At 37.5% G+C, this 22,787-nt stretch overlaps 1 long non-coding RNA gene across 1 annotated transcript; it reads left to right on the forward strand.

Annotated features, from left to right (window-relative positions):
- The first annotated feature begins 10,119 nt into the window (after window positions 1-10,119).
- LOC139142608 (uncharacterized) lies at window positions 10,120-20,051 on the forward strand. Its single transcript, XR_011554426.1, has 2 exons — window positions 10,120-14,499; window positions 17,133-20,051. It is a non-coding gene; the product is annotated as an uncharacterized lncRNA (long non-coding RNA).
- Window positions 20,052-22,787: the final 2,736 nt, after the last annotated feature.

Raw genomic sequence — 22,787 nt, forward strand, 5'->3', positions numbered from 1 at the left:
TTGGAAGACATCAATGGTGAGTGAGTAAATTCATGTTCATCATTAAACACATCTCTATTGAAGTATAAATACAGAAAAACTTTAAGGAAACACTTCAGGTGACGGCATTCAGTGTATGTATTACCAATGCAATACAGATCCATGCATAATATTTATTACAGTGTCAATGAAATCCAGTGTAACTGAGCATTTGATGAAACCATTTGATCTAATCAACTTATTCAACAGTAAAAGTCCGTAGGGTTATTTCTCAGTAATGCACAGTGGGGACATGATTCGTTTTCTCATAAATATGGCAACTTTGACAAATATGTAGAAGAAACCTGCTGTGTCAGAGATAAATTGAAGAATATCTCTCATGTCATTATGCTGATGCTAGATATATTCAAACATGAATAGTTTGTTAACCTTTGACAGCTGCCCCATATATCGCATTGATATTGTCATAATAGACATTGATTCACATTGTCAGCATTAGTCAGTACATTATATATTCTCAATGATGGGTCTGATTCGTTCATTGAAATTTTTGTCATTAATCGGTGCATTATGTAATCTATGAAGTCTGATTCAGTCATTGATTCAAATTTTTGGCTTTGATCAGTGCATTACATGAAGGGTGTGATTGTCAGTGATTAAAATTTTTGTCATTAATCGGTGCATTATGTAATCTATGAAGAGTCTGATTCAGTCATTGATTCAAATTTTTTGCATTGATCAGTGCATTACATGAAGGGTGTGATCGTCATTGATTCAAATTTTTTGTCATTAATCAGTGCATTATGTAACCTATAAAGAGTCATTAAATCATTGATTCAATTTTTTTTTGCATTGATCAGTGCATTATATGAAGGGTATGGTTGTCATTGATTCAAATTGTTGTCATTAATTGGTGCATTATGTAATCTCTGAAGAGTCTGATTCAGTTATTAATTCATGTTGTCAGCATTAAATCAGTACATTACGTACTCTATGAAGAGTTAGTTTCAGTCATTGATTCAAATTGTTGGGCTCAATCAGTACATAAAGCCTGCTACACATGAGAGAAATCAGCTGAGCAAAATTCATTTGAGACTGTTTGCTCTCATGTGCGGGCAATTTTTTGTAAGTTTTTATCCTCGCAAGCAGTTGAGCAAAATATCCAATGTGTTTTATATTTTTTGCCTCCCGAGGCAAATTCGTCACCATGTAGGCTGTCTTTTTAGTCCCCACGGACACCGTCCGGGGGGACTTATGGGTTTGGTCATGTCCGTCCGTGCGTCCGTGCGTGCGTGCGTGCGTGTGTGCGTGCGTCCGTCCGTCCGTTCACACAGATATCTCAGAGATGCAAGAAGCGATTTCATTCAAACTTAGTACAAGGATTACTTCATATGTCATACAGATGCACGTCGATTTGTTTTGGGATACGATCCAATATGGCCGCCAGGCGGCCATTTTATTACGATTTTTTCATGTACAGAGCCATAACTCAGACATGTTTCAACCAATTTTATTCAAAGTTGGTACAAGGACATTGACCAATGTCATAGATATGCACGTCAATTTTTTTTGTGATACGATCCAATATGGCCGCCAGGCGGCCATTTTATTATGATTTTTTCATGTACAGAGCCACAACTCAGACATGTTTCAACCGATTTTATTCAACATTGCTACAAGGACATTGACCAATTTCATAGATATGCACGTCGATTTGTTTTGTGATACGATCCAATATGGCCGCCAGGCGGCCATTTTATTACGATTTTTTCATGTACAGAGCCATAACTCAGACATGTTTCAACTGATTTTATTCAAAGTTGGTACAAAGACATTGACCAATGTCATAGATATGCACGTCAATTTTTTTTGTGATACAATCCAATATGGCCACCAGGCGGCCATTTTATTATGATTTTTCATGTACAGAGCCACAACTCAGACATGTTTCAACCGATTTTATTCAACATTGCTACAAGGACATTGACCAATTTCATAGATATGCACGTCGATTTGTTTGTGATACAATCCAATATGGCCGCTAGGCGGCCATTTTATTACAATTTTTCATATACAGAGGCATAACTCAGGCATATCTCAACTGATTTTATTCAAAGTTGGTACAAGGACATTGACCAATGTCATAGATATGCACGTCAATTTGTTTTGTGATACGATCCAATATGGCTGCTGTGTGGTCATTTTGTTACGATTTTTTCATATACAGAGGCATAACTCAGGCATATCTCAACTGATTTTATTCAAGTTGGTACAAGGACATTGACCTATGTCATACATATGCACGTCGATTTTTTTTGTGATACGATCCAATATGGTTGCTAGGCAGCCATTTTATTACGATGTTTTCATGTACAGAGCCATAACTCAGACATATTTCCACCAGTATCATTCAAAGTTGACATTGACCTATTTCATACATATGCTCGTCAATTTGTTTCACGTCATGTAGCAGTAACATGTCAATTATTGAAGTTTCGTAAGTAGGCTGATATGTCAAGAAATATGTACTGCATCAAATTCATGAAACTTTATACAGATGTTAACCGATGTTAAGCTCACATTGCTTTAACATTGAAAAAGACATTTATCAGTGTAATTTTAATTAATTTGTAATTGCATAAGTAATGAACTTTCCTAATTAGGGTGATATAGCCACAAATTAATACAACGTCAAATGTGATGAAACTTGATACAGATGTTGATCTCATAGTGTTGTAAATACTGCATCAAACTTTATGAAATATGGTACCAGTGATAATCTGTTAAGTGTTAGAATTGTATGCAAAAATGTTTTGCAACATCCTGGTGATTATTCCTAGTTGACTCATTTTATGAACTTTAGGATGGTGGCCTACATTGGTTTTATGTTTTCATCACCATGGAACTCATCCTTGGCCATTGAGCGCCATCTGTATCAAAGTATCTTTATCACAGACCTAATTAATGAAGAGGACTCTATCCTCTCTGAGGACATGTAATCAAAGTACCCATTATTAACAAGTGGGGACTGTGTCATCAACGATGACTTGTTGACAAAAAGAAAGCGTGCGTGTGGAGATCACATGACAGTGCAAAATGAGGGCCAAAGCGTGGTCCGTAGCATTATTATGAGAGTAAACCAGCTGAGCAAACAGTCTCGAAGGAACCTACTCTATGAAGGGTGTGATTCAGTCATTGATTCAAATTGTAGTCATTAATCAGTGCATTATGTACTCAATGAAGGTGTCTGATTCAGTCATTGATTCAAATTGTAGTCATTAATCAGTGCATATGTACTCAATGAAGGGGTCTGATTCAGTCATTGATTCAAATTGTAGTCATTAATCAGTGCATTATGTACACAATGAAGGTGTCTGATTCAGTCATTGATTCAAATTGTAGTCATTAATCTGTGCATTATGTACTCAATGATGGCGTCTGATGTTGTCATTGATTCAAATTGTTGTCATTTAGCTGTGCATTTGTACTCAATGAAGGGGTCTGATTCAGTCATTGAAAGGAGTTGTTTGTCAAAAGTCTGGAACAAACTCATTAGCTTTAGTATCTCCATTTAAGTAAAAATTCGTCTTAAAATTTAGTGAAATACTGAAGTTTCTTCTTGAAAATCTAAGTGATCAGGAAATTCTCTATCACCTGCTGAATACATTTATGACTAACTTGGCACCAAATGAATAATACCGTTGCTGTATCAGGGCTCTACTGATTTATTATATAAATAATGATATAGTAGTGTTGATGCCAATGGTAATTTCTGTCACAATCTGCTTCGGTACAACCATATATTATCATTTTGATACTAATGGTAGTGTATACTGCCAGTACAAATTGAAACGTATGCCTTCATACAAGGTTGCATTACAAGAGACAAAGACAGACATACACTCCGCCATTACTACTAAATGCCTCTGAGTAGTAACATGCAAGATTTGTCTATCAAACAAAAATAATAAATTGTCTTATTACATTTCAATTGTCCCTGGACAGCAGTCAAAACACAACATAGAATTCTTAAAAGAGTTTGATTAATAAATACTGTAATTAATTTACTTTGATGGACCATGGTCCTGATACACATAAAGTATTATATTGTATGCTATAAACTTCCAATAGTGAAAGTTAGCACTATACCCTCAGCATTCAGACTATATCAGCTGCAATCACCATGCAGCACTATAGGAATGGCAAGTTTCTCGGCTGCAATACCAAGGCTACAAGAAACACAGCAACACCCTTGAATGTCACCATAGAAACAACAGGCATTCAAGTGCTCTTACCTATCACCATAGCAACCCCAGGCATTGCTACACATTGGGCTATCCCGATGAATGCTGCTGCTATAACAACCATGCATCCATTCAGCATAGATATGAAAACAGAACAAGTCTTGCATGTAAACATAATGCTACAGCCATTCTAACACATGGTAGTTACCAAAGATTCACCCACAGTCGTAGCAACACACTTTCCTATCATCATAAATAGTCCAATCACACTGTGCTATCACCATAGATACTACCTTCATGCTGCAGGGATCACCACATGCTTGGCTATCACTATAGATATCACAGGGATCACCACATGCTAGGCTATCACTATAGATATCACAGGGATCACCACATGCTAGGCTATCACTTAAGATATCACAGGGATCACCACATGCTAGGCTATCACTTAAGATATCACAGGGATTACCACATGCTAGGTTATCACTTTAGATATCACAGGGATCACCACATGCTAGGTTATCACTTTAGATATCACAGGGATCACCACATGCTAGGCTATCACTTAAGATATCACAGGGATCACCACATGCTAGGCTATCACTAAAGATATCACAGGGATCACCACATGCTAGGCTATCACTATAGATATCACAGGGATCACCACATGCTAGGCTATCACTATAGATATCACAGGGATCACCACATGCTAGGCTATCACTATAGATATCACAGGGATCACCACATGCTAGGCTATCACTTAAGATATCACAGGGATCACCACATGCTAGGCTATCACTATAGATATCACAGGGATCACCACATGCTAGGCTATCACTATAGATATCACAGGGATCACCACATGCTAGGCTATCACTATAGATATCACAGGGATCACCACATGCTAGGCTATCACTTAAGATATCACAGGGATCACCACATGCTAGGCTATCACTTAAGATATCACAGGGATCACCACATGCTAGGCTATCACTTTAGATATCACAGGGATTACCACATGCTAGGTTATCACTTAAGATATCACAGGGATCACCACTGCTAGGTTATCACTTTAGATATCACAGGGATCACCACATGCTAGGTTATCACTTTAGATATCACAGGGATCACCACACGCTAGGCTATCACTTAGATATCACAGGGATTACCACATGCTAGGTTATCACTTTAGATATCACAGGGATCACCACATATTTGGCTATCACTTAAGATATCACAGGGGTCACCACATGCTAGGCTATCACTTAAGATATAACAGGGATTACCACAGGCTTGGCTATCACTTTAGATATCACAGGGATCACCACATGTTTGGCTATCACTAAAGATATCACAGGGATCACCACACGCTAGGCTATCACTTAAGATATAACAGGGATTACCACATGCTAGGTTATCACTTAAGATATAACAGGGATCACCACACGCTAGGCTATCACTTAAGATATAACAGGGATCACCACACGCTAGGCTATCACTTAAGATATAACAGGGATTACCACAGGCTTGGCTATCACTTTGGATATCACAGGGATCACCACATGTTTGGCTATCACTTTAGATATCACAGGGATCACCACATATTTGGCTATCACTTAAAATATCACAGGGGTCACCACAGGCTTTGCTATCACTATGTAGGATAGATATCACAGGGATTACCACATGCTAGGTTATCACTTTAGATATCACAGGGATCACCACACGCTAGGCTATCACTTTAGATATCACAGGGATCACCACATGCTAGGCTATCACTTTAGATATCACAGGAATCACCACACGCTAGGCTATCACTTTAGATATCACAGGGATCACCACAAGCTAGGCTATCACTTTAGATATCACAGGGATCACCACATGTTTGGCTATCACTTAAGATATCACAGGGGTCACCATATGCTAGGTTATCACTGTAGATATCACAGGGATTACGTCATGCTTGGCAGTTACCATAGGTACCACAGAGATAACCACATGCTATAGACTATCACCATAGATACCACAGGGATTACCACATGCTGGGCTAGCACCATAGATAAATTTCAGGGATACCTACATGCCAGGCAACACATATATTTATTGTTGGCATAGGATATCAGCATAGATGATGCAGGGATGATCACATTATCATAGATACTGAGGGATTATCACATGCTACTGTCACTATAGATACAGGATTATCACAGGCAAGATCATCATCATATACAGCTTAGGGGGATAACCACATATTAGGCTATTATCATAGATTCTGCAGGCATAACCACTTGATAGATTTTGCAGGGAACACCATTTACTAGGCTATCACCATAGGTGACTCTGTTGATTATTACATACCACTAGCCCATCGCCAAGATACTGCAGGAAATTACAGTATTACATTCTTTCTTTGTACATGTTGGAGAAAGTGAAATTAGAGCATTTTATTTCAGATAAATAGAATTTATATCACTTTATTACATGCTCCAACTTTCTACCTATACCAAAAATGTCTTCATCCTGGCCATCTTTGAATGCACTTTGAATTCTACTAATATTAATTCTACCACTTTCCTTTTTCTGAGGTATCAATGTAACCTCTATTTTGTGTGTAGTTGTCTGTAGTTCACTGTGCTCAGTCCAAAGGAGTCTCTCTCCACAGATCTTCTTTGAATCTGTTAGCTGTGACCTTCCAGTATTCTAGTTGACCTGTGACCTTATGTAGCTGACCTATGACCTGTGACCTTATCTAGCTGACCTATGACTTCCCTGCTGGGTCAGAGGTATTCATGTTTATGTTTGCAGTTGTAAATATGAGAGTACCTTTTATTGACTGTTGTTTTTGCTTAATAATTTAATAACAATTGCCAGTGAATGGACTTGAGCAAGTAGATAGTTGTGTGTGTTGTGCAATCTTGACTTAGTTTAGTCTGCATATACATGCAATGCTATACACATGGCTAGTGCAGTGCAGCACCTTGTGTTATGCAGTGTTGTGTAGTTTAATTAAATGCTATGCAGAATTTAATCTTGTCTAGTCTAATGCAGTATAGTGTGGTGTGATTTAGTGTAATGGAACGCAATATAGAATAGTGTGGTGTGGTGTGATGTAGTGTAATGGAACGCAATACAGAATCTAGTGTAGTCTGGTCGAGTACCGTACAATGTAGTATGGTGTAGAGTAATGAAATATCATGTGTCATTATTGTGTCATCATACTGGATCAGTTTGAAGCTATTTTCCAATATAGTTATATCTGTTTCTAACCTTGATGTTAGTAATCATATATTGGTCAGGGGTGGGGGCTTAGACCCCTCCACCATCTATGGTATAATCTCCCCTCCATTGTCTATGTTGTACAATCCTCCCAGCCACTGTCTATGGTGTATAATCTTCCCCTCCATTGGTGTATAATTGTCTCCCACCACTGTCTGTGGTGTATAAATTAATCTTCCCTCTCCACTGTCTATTGTGGATAATCCCCCCTCCACTGTCTATGGTATATAATCCCCCTCCACTGTCTATGGTATATAATCTTTAGCATTAAGCTTTTCCATTCAACTTGTTGTTACGACTATTTTGTAACTGCACACAAAGGTTATTTCTTTCAAGGAGAAAGAGATGTGAAATGCTCTTAATTTTTTTCACAAAGTTCATAATCTCTATTTTTATGTTTTTGATTAGAAATACTAAATTGTGAATATTGTAAAATATTTACAGTGTACATATTTTTTTAAGTAATAGCTTTATAAATAAAATATATTATTTTTACTTTTGCATTTTACAAGTCATAGTGTGTGGCGGTACTTATTTAAAAAAAAACGCCAACATAAAAATTGAAACAATCTAACTCTTACAGTAAATGTTCTCAACACTGATCTTTATAAAACATTTAGACTTCATTGAAAATCACTAATAAAGTTGAAAGATTTTCATTTGATGATACTTTAGAAATGGAAAGAGCATTATGATTTTCCCTGTAGAGTATGTTAAATCTCTAAACTTGTTTGCATGCAGAGTACTTGCAATATTAACCAATGCATATTTTGCACTTTATACTGTATAAGACCGTTGAAGCATGTATGAAGTATTACTTATTGTTTTGTAGATTTCTTAGGAAATGTTTGAAGCAAAACGTTTTTGGAACCTTTTACTCTTATCTACATCAATTACAAAGCAACTACGGAGGTATATCCAAAGAGTTGTTTTCTCTGTATCGAGTTGATATTGAGACATAGTGTTGTAGTCACTGTAAATTTCTGTTTATAAAGAAGTTTGAGCATGCCTTTATAAGTGAATCACTCTAAAGTACAACTTTTCATGTGTTATACTTGCAGAATTCTCCTTATTTGAAGAAATATCTCAAGTAAAACTGCCATCAACAGAAAACCATGCAAGCACAGAGTTAGAATTACAGGTCACAACAATGACAGTCAGAGACATAACATCAACAGTGACGGTCACCAAGTGAAAACTGGCAGGGATAGTCACCAACTGAACAGTGACAGGAACAGTCACCAACTGAACACTGGCAGGGACAGTCACCAACTGAACAGTGGCAGGGACAGTCACCAACTGAACACTGGCAGGACAGTCACACTGTACAATTGCAGGAACAGTCACCCACTGAACACTGGCAGGGACAGTCACCAATTGGATAGTTACAGGGACAGTCACCAACTGAACACTGGCAGGGACAGTCACCAACTGAACACTGGCAGGGACAGTCACCAATTAGTGGCAGGGACAGTCACCAATTGAACAGTAGCAGGGACAGTCACCAATTGAACAGTGGCAGGGACAGTCACCCACTGAACACTGGCAGGGACAGTCACCAATTAGATAGTGGCAGGGACAGTCACCAACTGAACAGTGGCAGGGACAGTCACCAATTGAACAGTGGCAGGGACAGTCACCAACTGAACAGTGGCAGGGACAGTCACCAACTGAACACTGGCAGGGACAGTCACCAACTGAACAGTGGCAGGGACAGTCACCAATTAGTGGCAGGGACAGTCACCAATTGAACAGTAGCAGGGACAGTCACCAATTGAACAGTGAAAGGGACAGTCACCAATTGAACAGTGAAAGGGACAGTCACCAACTGAACAGTGGCAGGGACAGTCACCAACTGAACACTGGCAGGGACAGTCACCAACTGAACACTGGCAGGGACAGTCACCAACTGAACACTGGCAGGGACAGTCACCAACTGAACAGTGGCAGGGACAGTCATCAACTGAACACTGGCAGGGACAGTCACCAACTGAACACTGGCAGGGACAGTCACCAACTGAACAGTGGCAGGGACAGTCACCAATTGAACAGTGGCAGGGACAGTCACCAATTGAACAGTGGCAGGGACAGTCACCAACTGAACACTGGCAGGGACAGTCATCAACTGAACACTGGCAGGGACAGTCACCAACTGAACACTGGCAGGAACAGTCACCAACTGAACACTGGCAGGGACAGTCACCAACTGAACAGTGGCAGGGACAGTCATCAACTGAACACTGGCAGGGACAGTCACCAACTGAACACTGGCAGGAACAGTCACCAACTGAACAGTGGCAGGGACAGTCACCAACTGAACAGTGCAGGGACAGTCATCAACTGTACAATTGCAGGAACAGTCACCAACTGAACAGTGGCAGGGACAGTCATCAACTGAACACTGGCAGGGACAGTCACCAACTGAACACTGGCAGGGACAGTCACCAACTGAACACTGGCAGGGACAGTCACCAACTGAACAGTGGCAGGGACAGTCACCAACTGAACACTGGCAGGGACAGTCACCAACTGAACACTGGCAGGGACAGTCACCAACTGAACACTGGCAGGGACAGTCACCAACTGAACAGTGGCAGGGACAGTCATCAGCTGAAACACTGGCAGGGACAGTCACCAACTGAACAGTGGCAGGGACAGTCACCAACTGAACAGTGGCAGGGACAGTCATCAACTGTACAATTGCAGGAACAGTCACCAACTGAACAGTGGCAGGGACAGTCACCAACTGAACAGTGGCAGGGACAGTCACCAACTGAACAGTGGCAGGGACAGTCACCAACTGAACACTGGCAGGGACAGTCACCAATTGAACAGTGGCAGGGACAGTCACCAACTGAACAGTGGCAGGGACAGTCACCAACTGAACAGTGGCAGGGACAGTCACTAACTGAACAGTGAAAGGGACAGTCACCAATTGAACAGTGAAAGGGACAGTCACCAATTGAACAGTGGCAGGGACAGTCATCAACTGTACAATTGACATTCTGTGATGTACCAAACACCAATAATGATTGTCCCACTCTGTTTACTGACCGTGAATATCCACACTGGCTATGATAAAGAATAATTTTATTGAATGCCATCTGTGATGATCCCAGATAAACAGCTGTCAGTGAACCTCTCGAAGTGAAGCAAGCAGCAATAGTATAAAATGTAACGCCAACAATGAGGCTCTGAGTTTCAGCTCAAGCAGTTCAAATTCCAGCTATATCTTATCAGCACCTTGAAGTGATGTTCGTAACCTGCATGCAGTCAGCCTGAATATTGTTGTCGCTAAGCATTGTCTTTCAATGTTTGCCATTAATTGCAGAAAAATAGAAACAATAATCAACAAAATGGATAATATAAGTTATGGATACCACATATCATTAATAATAATAGGGTTGTTAGGTAGGGTTGTTGGTAGTTAACAACCAATACAATTATCTGCCATCAGTACTTGGTACATGGACAGGAGTTTTTCATCTTTATGTTGAATACAGCTGAACAACTGCCACAAAACTTATTATCATAAATCTGCCCACCAGATTTACAGAGGGTTATGAAATAGATAAAAAGACCCACCAAATATGCTAATTCATTCAACATGTAAATTGCATTTTTTCAGCAGGAAAAGGTTGGTTTGCTTCATATAGGAAAGGATCGAAAGTGTATGAGGCAGAACTTTTTTCCAAACTACAGAAAAAACTTCAATAAGTTCACCTGTTTCCCTGTTTACAATTGCCAAACATAAGAATACGTTTGAACCAAGCCACATTGGTGAAATGGTTGATCTGGACTGTACGATTCTCTACCATATTTTCACTCAGTGACTGCATGACAAGAATTCAGCCAAACTATCACTGCCATAATGAATCAATGTGTCAGATATGACTACTGTTTTTTTGTGATAGGTTATTGATAAGTTTACATATGAAAAAACACATTCTGTGAAATTTGAATTTGATGGCCAACATTACTTGTAGTAAAACAAACAGCAGTCACATCCAACATGATATTGAAACTTTGCAATTGGAAGTTTCCCACTGATATTCAGGTTCCAGTGCTTTTGCAGAAAAGCATATCTCCAGGTGATTGCTCTCATCAGCACTAAGAGGTCAAAGATAGCAACATTAATTGAATATACACAGTCCATTTTTACAAAACCTCTTTTACACTGTATACTCCACATACAGTGCAACTCATGATCATGCAATCTATAGATTGAATGGCAAAATTATATGTGATACATTCCCCAAGATACATTGAGCGTGATTGAAAGTCATTCTATTCATCTCAACATTATCAAACTAACAATTAATAAGATTGTTGATATTGTTATCCATTTTGATATTGTTATTCATTTCTTTTTTAATATTTAGTACATTGATGTATGTGGTATCCAACTTGTTGTCCAAGAAACATTTAGTAACATATGTGTGTTAACCAACTCATTGCCTAAGAAACATTAAGTGGCATTGATGTACATTGTATCCAACTCATTGTCCGAAAAGCATTTGGTGACATTGATGTATGTTGTATCCAATTCATTGTCCAAAAAAAGTCAGTTACATGGATGTATGTGGTAAGCAACTCATTGCCTAAGAAACATTAAGTGGCATTGATGTACATGGTATCCAACTCATTGTCCAAGAAACATTTAGAGACATTGATGTATCCAATTCATTGTCCAAGAAACAGTCAGTTACATGGATGTATGTGGTAACCAACTCATTGCCCAAGAACATTATGTGGCATTGATGTATGTGGTATCCAACCCATTGCCAAAGAAACATTTAGTGACGTTCATCATCTGATGTGCAGGTCATCTTGCCAATGGAACATTTAATTATATCGATCTGGGGCTACAGGACTCATCATTGGCAGAGACATGTTTAATCAATGACATGTGGATCTATGTAATGCCCATCTCAATGCTCACAAACCATTTAGGGATAGTGATTGTTTGATATACAGCTCATCCTTGCCATTGATACAACAATACAATGATCAATGCAGTTCATTGCCCAAGAAACATTTTGTGACAATAATCCAGCCATTTTCCCAGACACATGTGTAGCAACATTTGTGTAAAGTACAGCTCATCCTTGACCAAGAAATACTTGATTACATAATTGGTTCAAATGGTGTGTGGTTCATTTACAAAGAAATAATTTGTGACATTGATACATTTAGTGCATACTTCATCCTTGCCCAAGAAGCTTTTATTGACATGATCCATGCAGCAGTCATCTCATAATTAGCCAAGAAAACGTGACACTGGGAAACGTGGTGCACAGCTTATCATAGTGATCTACATCTCATAAAATTATCATGGAACATGGAACAGCTCATCATAGCCCAAAAGACATATGGTGACATTGAACCAATGGCAGCTCATCTGAACCTGATGACATTTGATGGAATTAATCCACCTCTATGCCGCTTAGGTTCATTTAGGGACATTTATTTGCATAGCGCACAGCTCATCATCGTAGAAGCAAGATTTCGTTATGTTGCTGTATGTGATACCTAGCTTTTCCTTGCTCACAAAACATTTACTTGCATTTATGTATCTTCTACATACACACAGCTCACCATTAATGCAAAGTTCATCAGTTTCTATGCTATGATAATGTAAAGTGACATTAGTGATGTTGGTGTACAGCTGATCCATTATTGCCCAGACCATCTACAGGATACATTGCCCAGACCATCTACAGGATTCATTGCCCAGACCATCTACAGGATTCATTGCCCAGACCATCTACAGGATTCATTGCCCAGACCATCTACAGGATACATTGCCCAGACCATCTACAGGATTCATTGCCCAGACCATCTACAGGATTCATTGCCCAGACCATCTACAGGATTCATTGCCCAGACCATCTACAGGATTCATTGCCCAGACCATCTACAGGATTCATTGCCCAGACCATCTACAGGATTCATTACCCAGACCATCTACAGGATTCATTACCCAGACCATCTACAGGGTTCATTGTCCAGACCATCTACAGGATTCATTGCCCAGACCATCTACAGGATTCATTGCCCAGACCATCTGACCATCTACAGAATCCATTACACCAGCCATCTACAGAATTGTAGTTCGTCATTTTCAAGAATCATTGGCTGACATTTAACTCTGTATAGTCCACAGCTCATTACCTGAGAAGCATTTAATGACATTATCAATGTTGTACATATGTGTTCTATTATTCACAAATGACATTTATAATTTGATCTACGCACGAAGCTATTTTTCATTAGTATGATGGAACTGATCAATGATAAGCATAACATTACCTGAACCTTGAATTAGTTGCCATGATTTTTGTGACAGTGAGCTTTTGAAGATCCATATGACAACATGAATGTTTGTCCAAGCCAAAACATCCATTACTTCAGTGTGCATGGAAAGCTGATAATCGCAGTCCAAGAATAATTTATTGACATTAAGATGGAAGTCATACAACCAATCACTGCACAAGACACCTTCAGTGAAGATCTACATATTGCACATCTCATCATTGGAGTAACATTAAATGACAGTGACCTATTGCCTCATAGAAAAAAGTCTACCTATATTGATGCAGACCACCAGTCTATTGCTTCATTGATGTACAATCTACATGATTGGTCAGACCATCTACAGTATTCGAGGTCACCATGGACATTTCCTGATAATTTTCATCAAGCCAGCCAGCAAAGTCGTTGCATCAGAATCATTGAAGACAAATTTATCTTTTGGAGCTAAATACCAAATATTGTCAAAGAAGACTTTCAAATCAAGTGTAATCCAAGGTATTGTAAATGACTTCTACAGTGACTGCCTGAGATGACAGTGAACAATGCCAGTGTGAGCTGAGATGTCTGTAGAGTCCGTTGTGAATCCTATCATGCGTATTATTACATCAGCCGACAAACATCCATCAGATAAAATCAAGTCAATGATACAGCTTATTTACAACATTGGATGAAGAATCTCAATCAGGTATCTCACTCAACATGTCAATCTTTGATATTGGTATGTTTATAACTTAAACTAATATAAGAAAACATTTATTTAGATTGAAGAATTTCCTCTGTTAGCCTCCACGTACAAAGTCCAGGGGACTTATAAATTGTGCTCGGTATGTCCGTCCGTCCATGCAGATATCTCAGACATGCTCGAAGCAATTGTTTTCATACTTTGAACAAGGATTTCTTTAGACTTAGCACAAGGACAACACACTAAGCATGTTAAATGTCTTCATAATGGGATCCAATGCCCACCAGGTGGCCATTTTCTTGCAATTTTTAGCTCATATTTGGTTTTATATATAAATACCAAAAAAGAGCTTATATGATGAGTCTGAGTGGCGTCTGTATGTCTGTATATTTGTGGGTATGTGCGGATGTGTGTCCGTCTTACACAAAGGCTCCCATACCCCCAAAGCTACCGTCTCAGTATTTGGTGTACAGGTAGATGTAGGGGTTGAGATGTGAATTTGTTCAAATGAACACATCAGTGTCAAAAATGTGCAAATGAGATAAGAAAAAGCGAAATCCTGAAACAGGCTTGAAACAGGCTTACTCCACTGACTTGAGTCATTTCCTGTCATTGCTTATGAACTGTCACATATTAACAGACCTGCTCAAACCATAGACAGTAGAGGGGAGGAAGACCGTCAGTAGAGGGGAGGAAGATTGCTATGGTCAAACTAAGGGGGGCTAGCTGCCTTTCTGCTATGCATGTTGCTAAAGTTGACCTCCAGTACCTAAAGTTTCAGACCTTAATTACTTTTGTCATTCTTGTTTTTCTGGTTTAAGTATTTCTTGTTGTTTTTCTGATTGTACAGTGCAGAAATCATTGTCATAACATCAACGTAGAATTTTCCTGCACTGAACAGATAGAAACAACATTTATTGTTGAATTTTGGTACCCATACTGGTATGTACCAATTCTGATCAAATTTGAGCGACACCGTATAATTGCGGTATTTTTTTCAAGTCCAGAGCCATTACATACAAATTTCTTACTAACTTGGCACAAGGACAATACTCTATGAGCAAGTCAAATGTTTTTATGGTACCATATCTGACATGGCTACCAGGTGGCCATTTTCTTGCCACCTTTTAATGTCCAGAGCCATTACTAAAACATACCTTGGCAAATTTATTTTGCATGGCCCAAGGAGAACACTCAACTGCTTACATAACAAACTCCTTCATGATGTGATCCAATATGGCTGCCATAGAGCAATTTTCTTGCATTTTTTTAGTAACCAGAGCCATTACTAAGACATGCCTCGGTAAATGTCTTTAAACTTGGCACAACGACAACACTCTATGACTTTCATATAGCTCAAAGCTGTATTAACCGCCATCTTTGAAATCAAATTTCTTCACGATACAATCCAATATGACTGACTGCCAGGCAGCCATTTTCTGAAGTTTTTCATGCTTGCTTGATTGCATTATGTTGTACATGACATGATTATCATAGTATTTTTCATTACAACAGAACACTGTTGTTGTTGATTATATGTTTAAATGTATTGTTTAGATGTATGCAGTGTAGTGAAACACAAGTTTATACATGTACACTGGGTACTTTTTATCTTGATTTCTATCCCAGAAGTATTTTACTGTAGTTCTGTCCTCCTCTACAAAACCTAGGGAAGATGTCATCATTATTCACTTTTTTAGAATTGAACATGAACATCTAAGTGAACCCCATCCAGTTCACTTGGAACAAAACGCCAGCTACTCTTGCAAGATTACATTTGATAGCCCCCTGTTACCACCACTTAACTTGATAACTGTCCATTACTACTTGCAGTTAAGATACTTGCTTCAATTTCTATCCTGGGACTATTTCGCTATCGCCATTGTCATCCTCTACAAAACCTGACCTAGCCAAAACAATTCTTTTGCCAGCATGCTACAGGAAAATTAAAGTCGACCCCATTTCAATACACTTTGACCATAATCAAATAGTCATTAAAGATTGTATGTGATAGTGTCCTCTACAACCATTTGTGTAATTTTGATGTTATGATCCCATTTGTGTAATTTTGATGTTATGATCCCATTTGTTGAAATGAACAAGGCATATTCAGGATATGTCGCCACTTTTGCCTTTTTGACATTTCTTGGCTTGGAAACTGCATTTACAATCACATTTGTACACTTTTACTGTTTTACATAGACAAACTTATATTTAGCTGGGACTATGTCATTGACAATGACTTTATTGAAGTATCATCACGTACCATATATGTATGTTTAAATAGCTGTGTGTGGCTTTTGGTAATGGTTTAGATGAACTTAGAAAATTTTTAAAGTGTTGTATGTATTATTGTATGCATGCTTTATTTGAAATGATAGGTTATCATGCTAGTCTTTCATGCAGTCTATTCCATTGTTATAAAGAGAAATATATGATTGTGCACCATCCTTGCCTAACTTCAAAAGAAAGCTTTTTGAGAGATTATAACAGCAGCTCCAAAACATTTAAACTTCTTCTTGTTTTAATTGATGTTCCTTGGACCCAGTAAAAACGCATAAGGTGATTTGGGGAGGGGGCTAGATCATCATGAAAAGATTGTTGTCGTTAATGTTGAAATTGCTACTCTTTGCCAGGTATTGCAGGACAAGTATGAAAGGAGGATACTACCATGTGACAATCTGACTGAATTCTGACAATGTGTAAGAAGGATTGTTTAGGAAGTCCTGTATGAAAACATACTTCAAAAGACTAACCTCACAGAGCAGACTTCAAAGGACTCACCTAGGGAGCTGACTCTGAACTTTGGATGGAACCAACACAAGGTAACAAGCCAAAGATGAAGAGAGGTGACAAGAGAGACTTAAATTGGATCCATCCTTAAGGAGATATGACGTGTCTTGAAGGAGATAATGAAGTGTCTTGAAGGAGATAATGAAGTGTCTTGAAGGAGATGATGAACTGGCCTCAAGGAACTGTCTCAAAAACATTTTAAAGAGGAGATTTGTTTGAGTAGCAGAAAAGTTGCCGTAATTGAAATTTGAAATGTTTGTTAGTTTTGTAGGAAGATGACATTGTTGATGTGTATGTTGAGCAACTGTTACTAAATCAGGGCAAACACCACTTTGACAAGCAATAATAAACAGTTTATTTATTGTTTTGTTGTTTTGGCATCTTATTTATTCTGTCAGCTGCATTGTTATTTTCTGCTTCATGACAATCCGTTATAATATGCACATCGTTTTCAATGTGTCATTTATAAATTCTTGTGTAGCTATTGTTTCTACCAATGGCTTTGTTTTATCTCTTATCAGTCAAATTTATTGTTCTTACCACACTTATTCTATTTATTTATTTTTTTCTGTTGCTGTGCAGAACTTTCTTATAGTAAAACTGCATCGCCTAGAGTGGCAGGTGATAGTCGTCTGACAAAAGTGTAAAAATAGGATGTTTTAGTCTGTGTGTTGTCTAATTTATTTATAACTGTAAATGCTGAAGGCAGGGAAGTTAGAAGTGGATCTAATATTTGCATGCAAAGTTTGAGTACAAGGAGGAGTAAGACAATGGCTACCTCAGTTTATTCTTTATCTCTGGTTTTATTTTCACCAGAATCCAGGTCTTACAAATTTAGAATTCAGTTGTCATTCTGCCTAACTTACGCTCTGCTTACTAGATATGTTATCATCCAACCTCATAGCAAAGTGGTAGTGTTGCAGTGCATTATGGGTATGCACCAGTACAAAGTAAGAATCATGGGTAGTGAATGAATAGAGGGAGTCAGGCAGTATATTTAAGAGTCAAAGCATTGTGGGTAAATGGTAGAATCATGGGAGTCAAAGCATTGTAGATATACGGTAGAATCATGGAAATCAAAGCATTGTTGGTAAATGGTAGGATCATGGGAGTCAATTCATTGTAGGTACATGGTAGAATCATGGGAATCAAAGTATTGTAGGTAAATGGTAGAATGTGGGAGTCAAAACTCAAAGCATGGTAGGTAAATAATATAGTTGGAAGTATTGATATCATGAAAGCCTTGCCGTCACCATTGTAGCAGAGCTGTGGAATCTAGATATACATGAGTTTGAAGCATACAATGTGATCATGTTTCAAACCAAATTTCACATTTATTGGTAGAATCTTTGACAATGGAATGTTATTTGAGTCTTGTCTCAACTTTCTTAATGCTTGTAAATACCTGTAATTCATCAAATAGTAATTCTCTTTCTGATATCTGGTTAGCAACGGTGCAAATATTCTAATCAAGGTGTATTGCTCTTACAAATATTAAAAATGAAAATATTGTAAAATTACTGAAAAAGAAAAAAAAATTATGCAAAGCTGTTGAAAGATATTGCATCTTTTTAGTACATGTAGAATTCTTATGTAATCTATTGTATATGGTCCTTACAGTGATAGTTAATTAAAAGACCTAGGATAATTAGATATTATCATCAATACTGGAATGTTGAACTCCACTATGTAGTGAATTGTATAAAAACATCCAAGATAGGGGATATTGTAAACCACTTTGGATTCCCATTTCATTTTTTAATGAAAGCAATCCCCTTGTCAATCCCAACCGAGTGTAAATAAAAGTAATGCATTTTTTGTAAATATCCAATTATTTATGAAAGACTTGATGGTAAGCATTAGACTGTTGTTTGGGGTCAAACATCTTCAATATAGTCTCCTCCTCAATGACCTTTGAACTCTAACTTGAATTCTGATGTTCTCTAGTGTAGTTTAGAAAAATTAGCATATAGATAGTGTCATCATCATGTTACCATGCCAACCTCAGTTTGGGGCATTTTGGTTCCCATTGCAACTAGAAAAGTAATGTTCTAGTTACATGGGCAACCTTTCCATAACATTGTTACTATTACCATGGCAACCTCTGTGGAGCAGCATTTCATGAATTTAGTATAAATTTAGTATAAATAAGGTGACATGTAAATATGAAATCCCTAAGTTGTTGGTAATTTTATGTAATTGAGGTATCCTCATTAGTTGTATTTATTGAATTTTTGTCATTTTTTAAAATGTCTGGGTCAAAATCAGTTTCAAATCTTTCATCATTTTCTTTTTAGGAACTCTTTCTACTTGCCAAAATACAACACTGGGATTATATTTTTTAACATTTGTTTCCACAAGAGTTAAGATGTGCAATATATCAAGTGGTAGGTTGTTGTATTAGCTTTGTATAATATTTAAAAGGTCATGTCCTCCAAGGTAGTCATCCAGTGGTTTCCATAGTGAGGTTGGCATGGTTACAGCTAGTTACAGTACCAATACTGTAGTTACTTTGCACTCACAACCTCCTTATTAATACTAGTGAATGCCAACTCTGCTTATTTTGTGTAAGTTAGGGATACCTACTGTGATAAAGTGAGCATCAACTTGAAAATATCATATTGGTTGCCTTGACAACCAGATTTCCTTACAAGGATTGAGTGATGGGACTTTGTTTGACATTTTCCAGTAGTATTCCCAAATCAATTACAGCCTATTTCAAACTTTAGATCCTTAATAAAGTTTTATAATGTTTCTAATAAGACATGGATTTTGTCTTTATTTTTAGCTCACATTTGGTATACCAATGTGAGGTAATCGTATAAGCTGAATCAGTTCATTTGCATGTCTGTATGTATGTATGTATGTACGTATGTATGTATGTATGTATGTATGTATGTATGTATGTATGTATGTATGTATGTATGTATGTCCGTCCACATCAAAAACAGCTAAACGGCAGAACCTACTGTCTTAGTATTTGGTGTACAGGTGCACCTAGGGGTGGAGATGTGAATTTGTTCAAATGAACTTGTCAGTGTCAAAAATATGCAAATGAGGGGGAAAAAAGGAAAACCCTGCAAATCGCTAAAACTCTATAACGGTTGGTCAGATAGGGTTGAAACTTGTTGTGCAGGTTCCTTTAGGTATTCTAAAGCAGATGTGTAAAATTTAGGATGAAATTTGCATGTTTCTATTTTTCAGGTAATTTTTTCAGTTTTTAGTCAAAAAATGTTTAACTCTGAAACCACTCATCTGATTGCTCATGTTCCTCAGGATGACATCAGTCAAGTGTATACAAATTGAATTGAAATTTTTATATTTGTAATTTTGGGGCAATTTTCCGATTTTTGGTCAAAATTTTTTTTATTCAAGAATAACTAATCTGATAGCTTTGATATTTGGTTTACAGGTTACTAAAGGTTGATCCAAATCAGTTTGATGAATATTGTGAAGATCTCTTGAATTTTATATTTTAGCTGAATTTTTTGGTTATTTTTCTCATTTTAAGTAAAATTTCTTCTTCTCTGAAACCGCTAGCTCAATTGCTCTCAAATTTGGATTGGATGTTTGCAAGGGTGTTACCCTTCTAATTGTTGAAATTCCGACAAAATTGGAAATATTACTGTTTTGGGGCAATTTTATTTTTGGTCAAAAAATTGTAAAAAATATTTTCATTTTAAAGCCCCTGGACAGACGGCTTTTACATTTGGTGTACAGATGTCCAGGGATGACAATAGTTAGATATGTGGAAATTGTCCTGAAATATACAAATTTGTATTTTTAAGACAATTTTGTCATATTTGGTCAAGAAAACTTGTTCTCAAAAGTACTTGTCTGATAGCTTTGTAATTTGGTACAAAAGTCCCGAGGGATGTTATTAGATAAATTTTCTGCTCAAAGTGTTGGGAAACCCCCAAATATCTATATTTTAGGTAATTTTCTTTTGTGACCTTAAATGACCTACACCAACCAAGGATTTGTTGTGAGACAGTTTCGAAGGCTGTGAACATAATTTTGTCTTGTTTAATATCAATTTGTAGTAAAATTTGATTCTGAAAACAGAGCTGAGGTAAATTTTCTCATTGCAAACCAATTTTTGCAACTTTTGCATGTAAGACACACAAGAACTGATGAGAAATTTGGATCCAGGATAATTCCAGATGTCATTATCCCCCCCCCCCCCCCCCCACAGTGGAAGGAATTTCACTATCTGTAACTGATTTAAGTGCTGTTTACATTTGAATAATAGCACTCATAGCATTAATTAAAACATCCCCAAAGTTGTAAATACATTTTCTACCAGCTGGTCAACCAAGGGGTGGAACATTTGATATCCAGGAGGGGTAGGGGATAGAAGATTGATGAGGTAGCATTCCTTTTTAAAAGATCCCTTTTATGATTTTTCCTACTCTTTTTTCCCCACTCTCCCACCTTTTCTTTTTGTCAAGCTTCTCTGGCTAATTTTTTGTTGACATTTGCTTATGTATGTAGGATCTGCTTGTCCCATTGCTATAGAAGTTGATATGCATGTTCCTAAAGATGACCTCCAGTACCTCAGTTGCAGACCTTTACTTGCTTTTGTCATTCTTGTTTTTCTGGTTGATCTTTGGTACCCATACTGGTATGTACCAGTTCTGATAAAATGTGAGCGACATCGTATAATGGCGGTATTTTTATGTCAGTGTGAAACCAGTATTTCCATTTTGTCTTTATTTTTATGTCAGTGTGAAACCAGTATTTCCATTTTGTCTTTATTTTTATGTCAGTGTGAAACCAGTATTTCCTGTGTATTAATTTCAGCATGTACTGTGAAACCCTTTGGACTACTTGAATTTTATCTTCGCTATATGGGCATTTGAATTGAAAGAGATCTGAATTAAGCTAAATAAACTTTGGCCATTGTTAATGTGCGGGGAACTGTTTGAATTAGCTGTATCTTAAAGTAGCAAACCCTTGACACTAGCTGAAATTGTTACAAAGGTATGCATGCTTGCTAATAAGCCATGATTTACAGTATAGTACTCTCAAATGAGTATATGAGAGTTATGAACTAAGTGTGAAAAGTTACTACTTAGTGTGTCAGTTATGAACTAAATGTGACGGGTATGAAATGTGACAGGTTACAAATGAGTATGAGTTTTGAACTGAGTATTAGAAGTAACTAGTAACTATAACCATTATGAACTGAGTGTTACAAGTAACTAGTAACTATAACCATTATGAACTGAGTGTTACAAGTAACTAGTAACTATAACCATTATGAACTGAGTGTTACAAGTAACTAGTAACTATAACCATTATGAACTGAGTGTTACAAGTAACTAGTAACTATAACCATTATGAACTGAGTGTTACAAGTAACTAGTAACTATAACCATTATGAACTGAGTGTTACAAGTAACTAGTAACTATAACCATTATGAACTGAGTGTTACTAGTAACTATAACCATTATGAACTGAGTGTTACAAGTTACTTCTGAGTTTGACCATGTAC

This window comes from Ptychodera flava, chromosome 1 (assembly GCF_041260155.1).
Source record: "Ptychodera flava strain L36383 chromosome 1, AS_Pfla_20210202, whole genome shotgun sequence".
Taxonomy (NCBI): domain Eukaryota; kingdom Metazoa; phylum Hemichordata; class Enteropneusta; family Ptychoderidae; genus Ptychodera; species Ptychodera flava.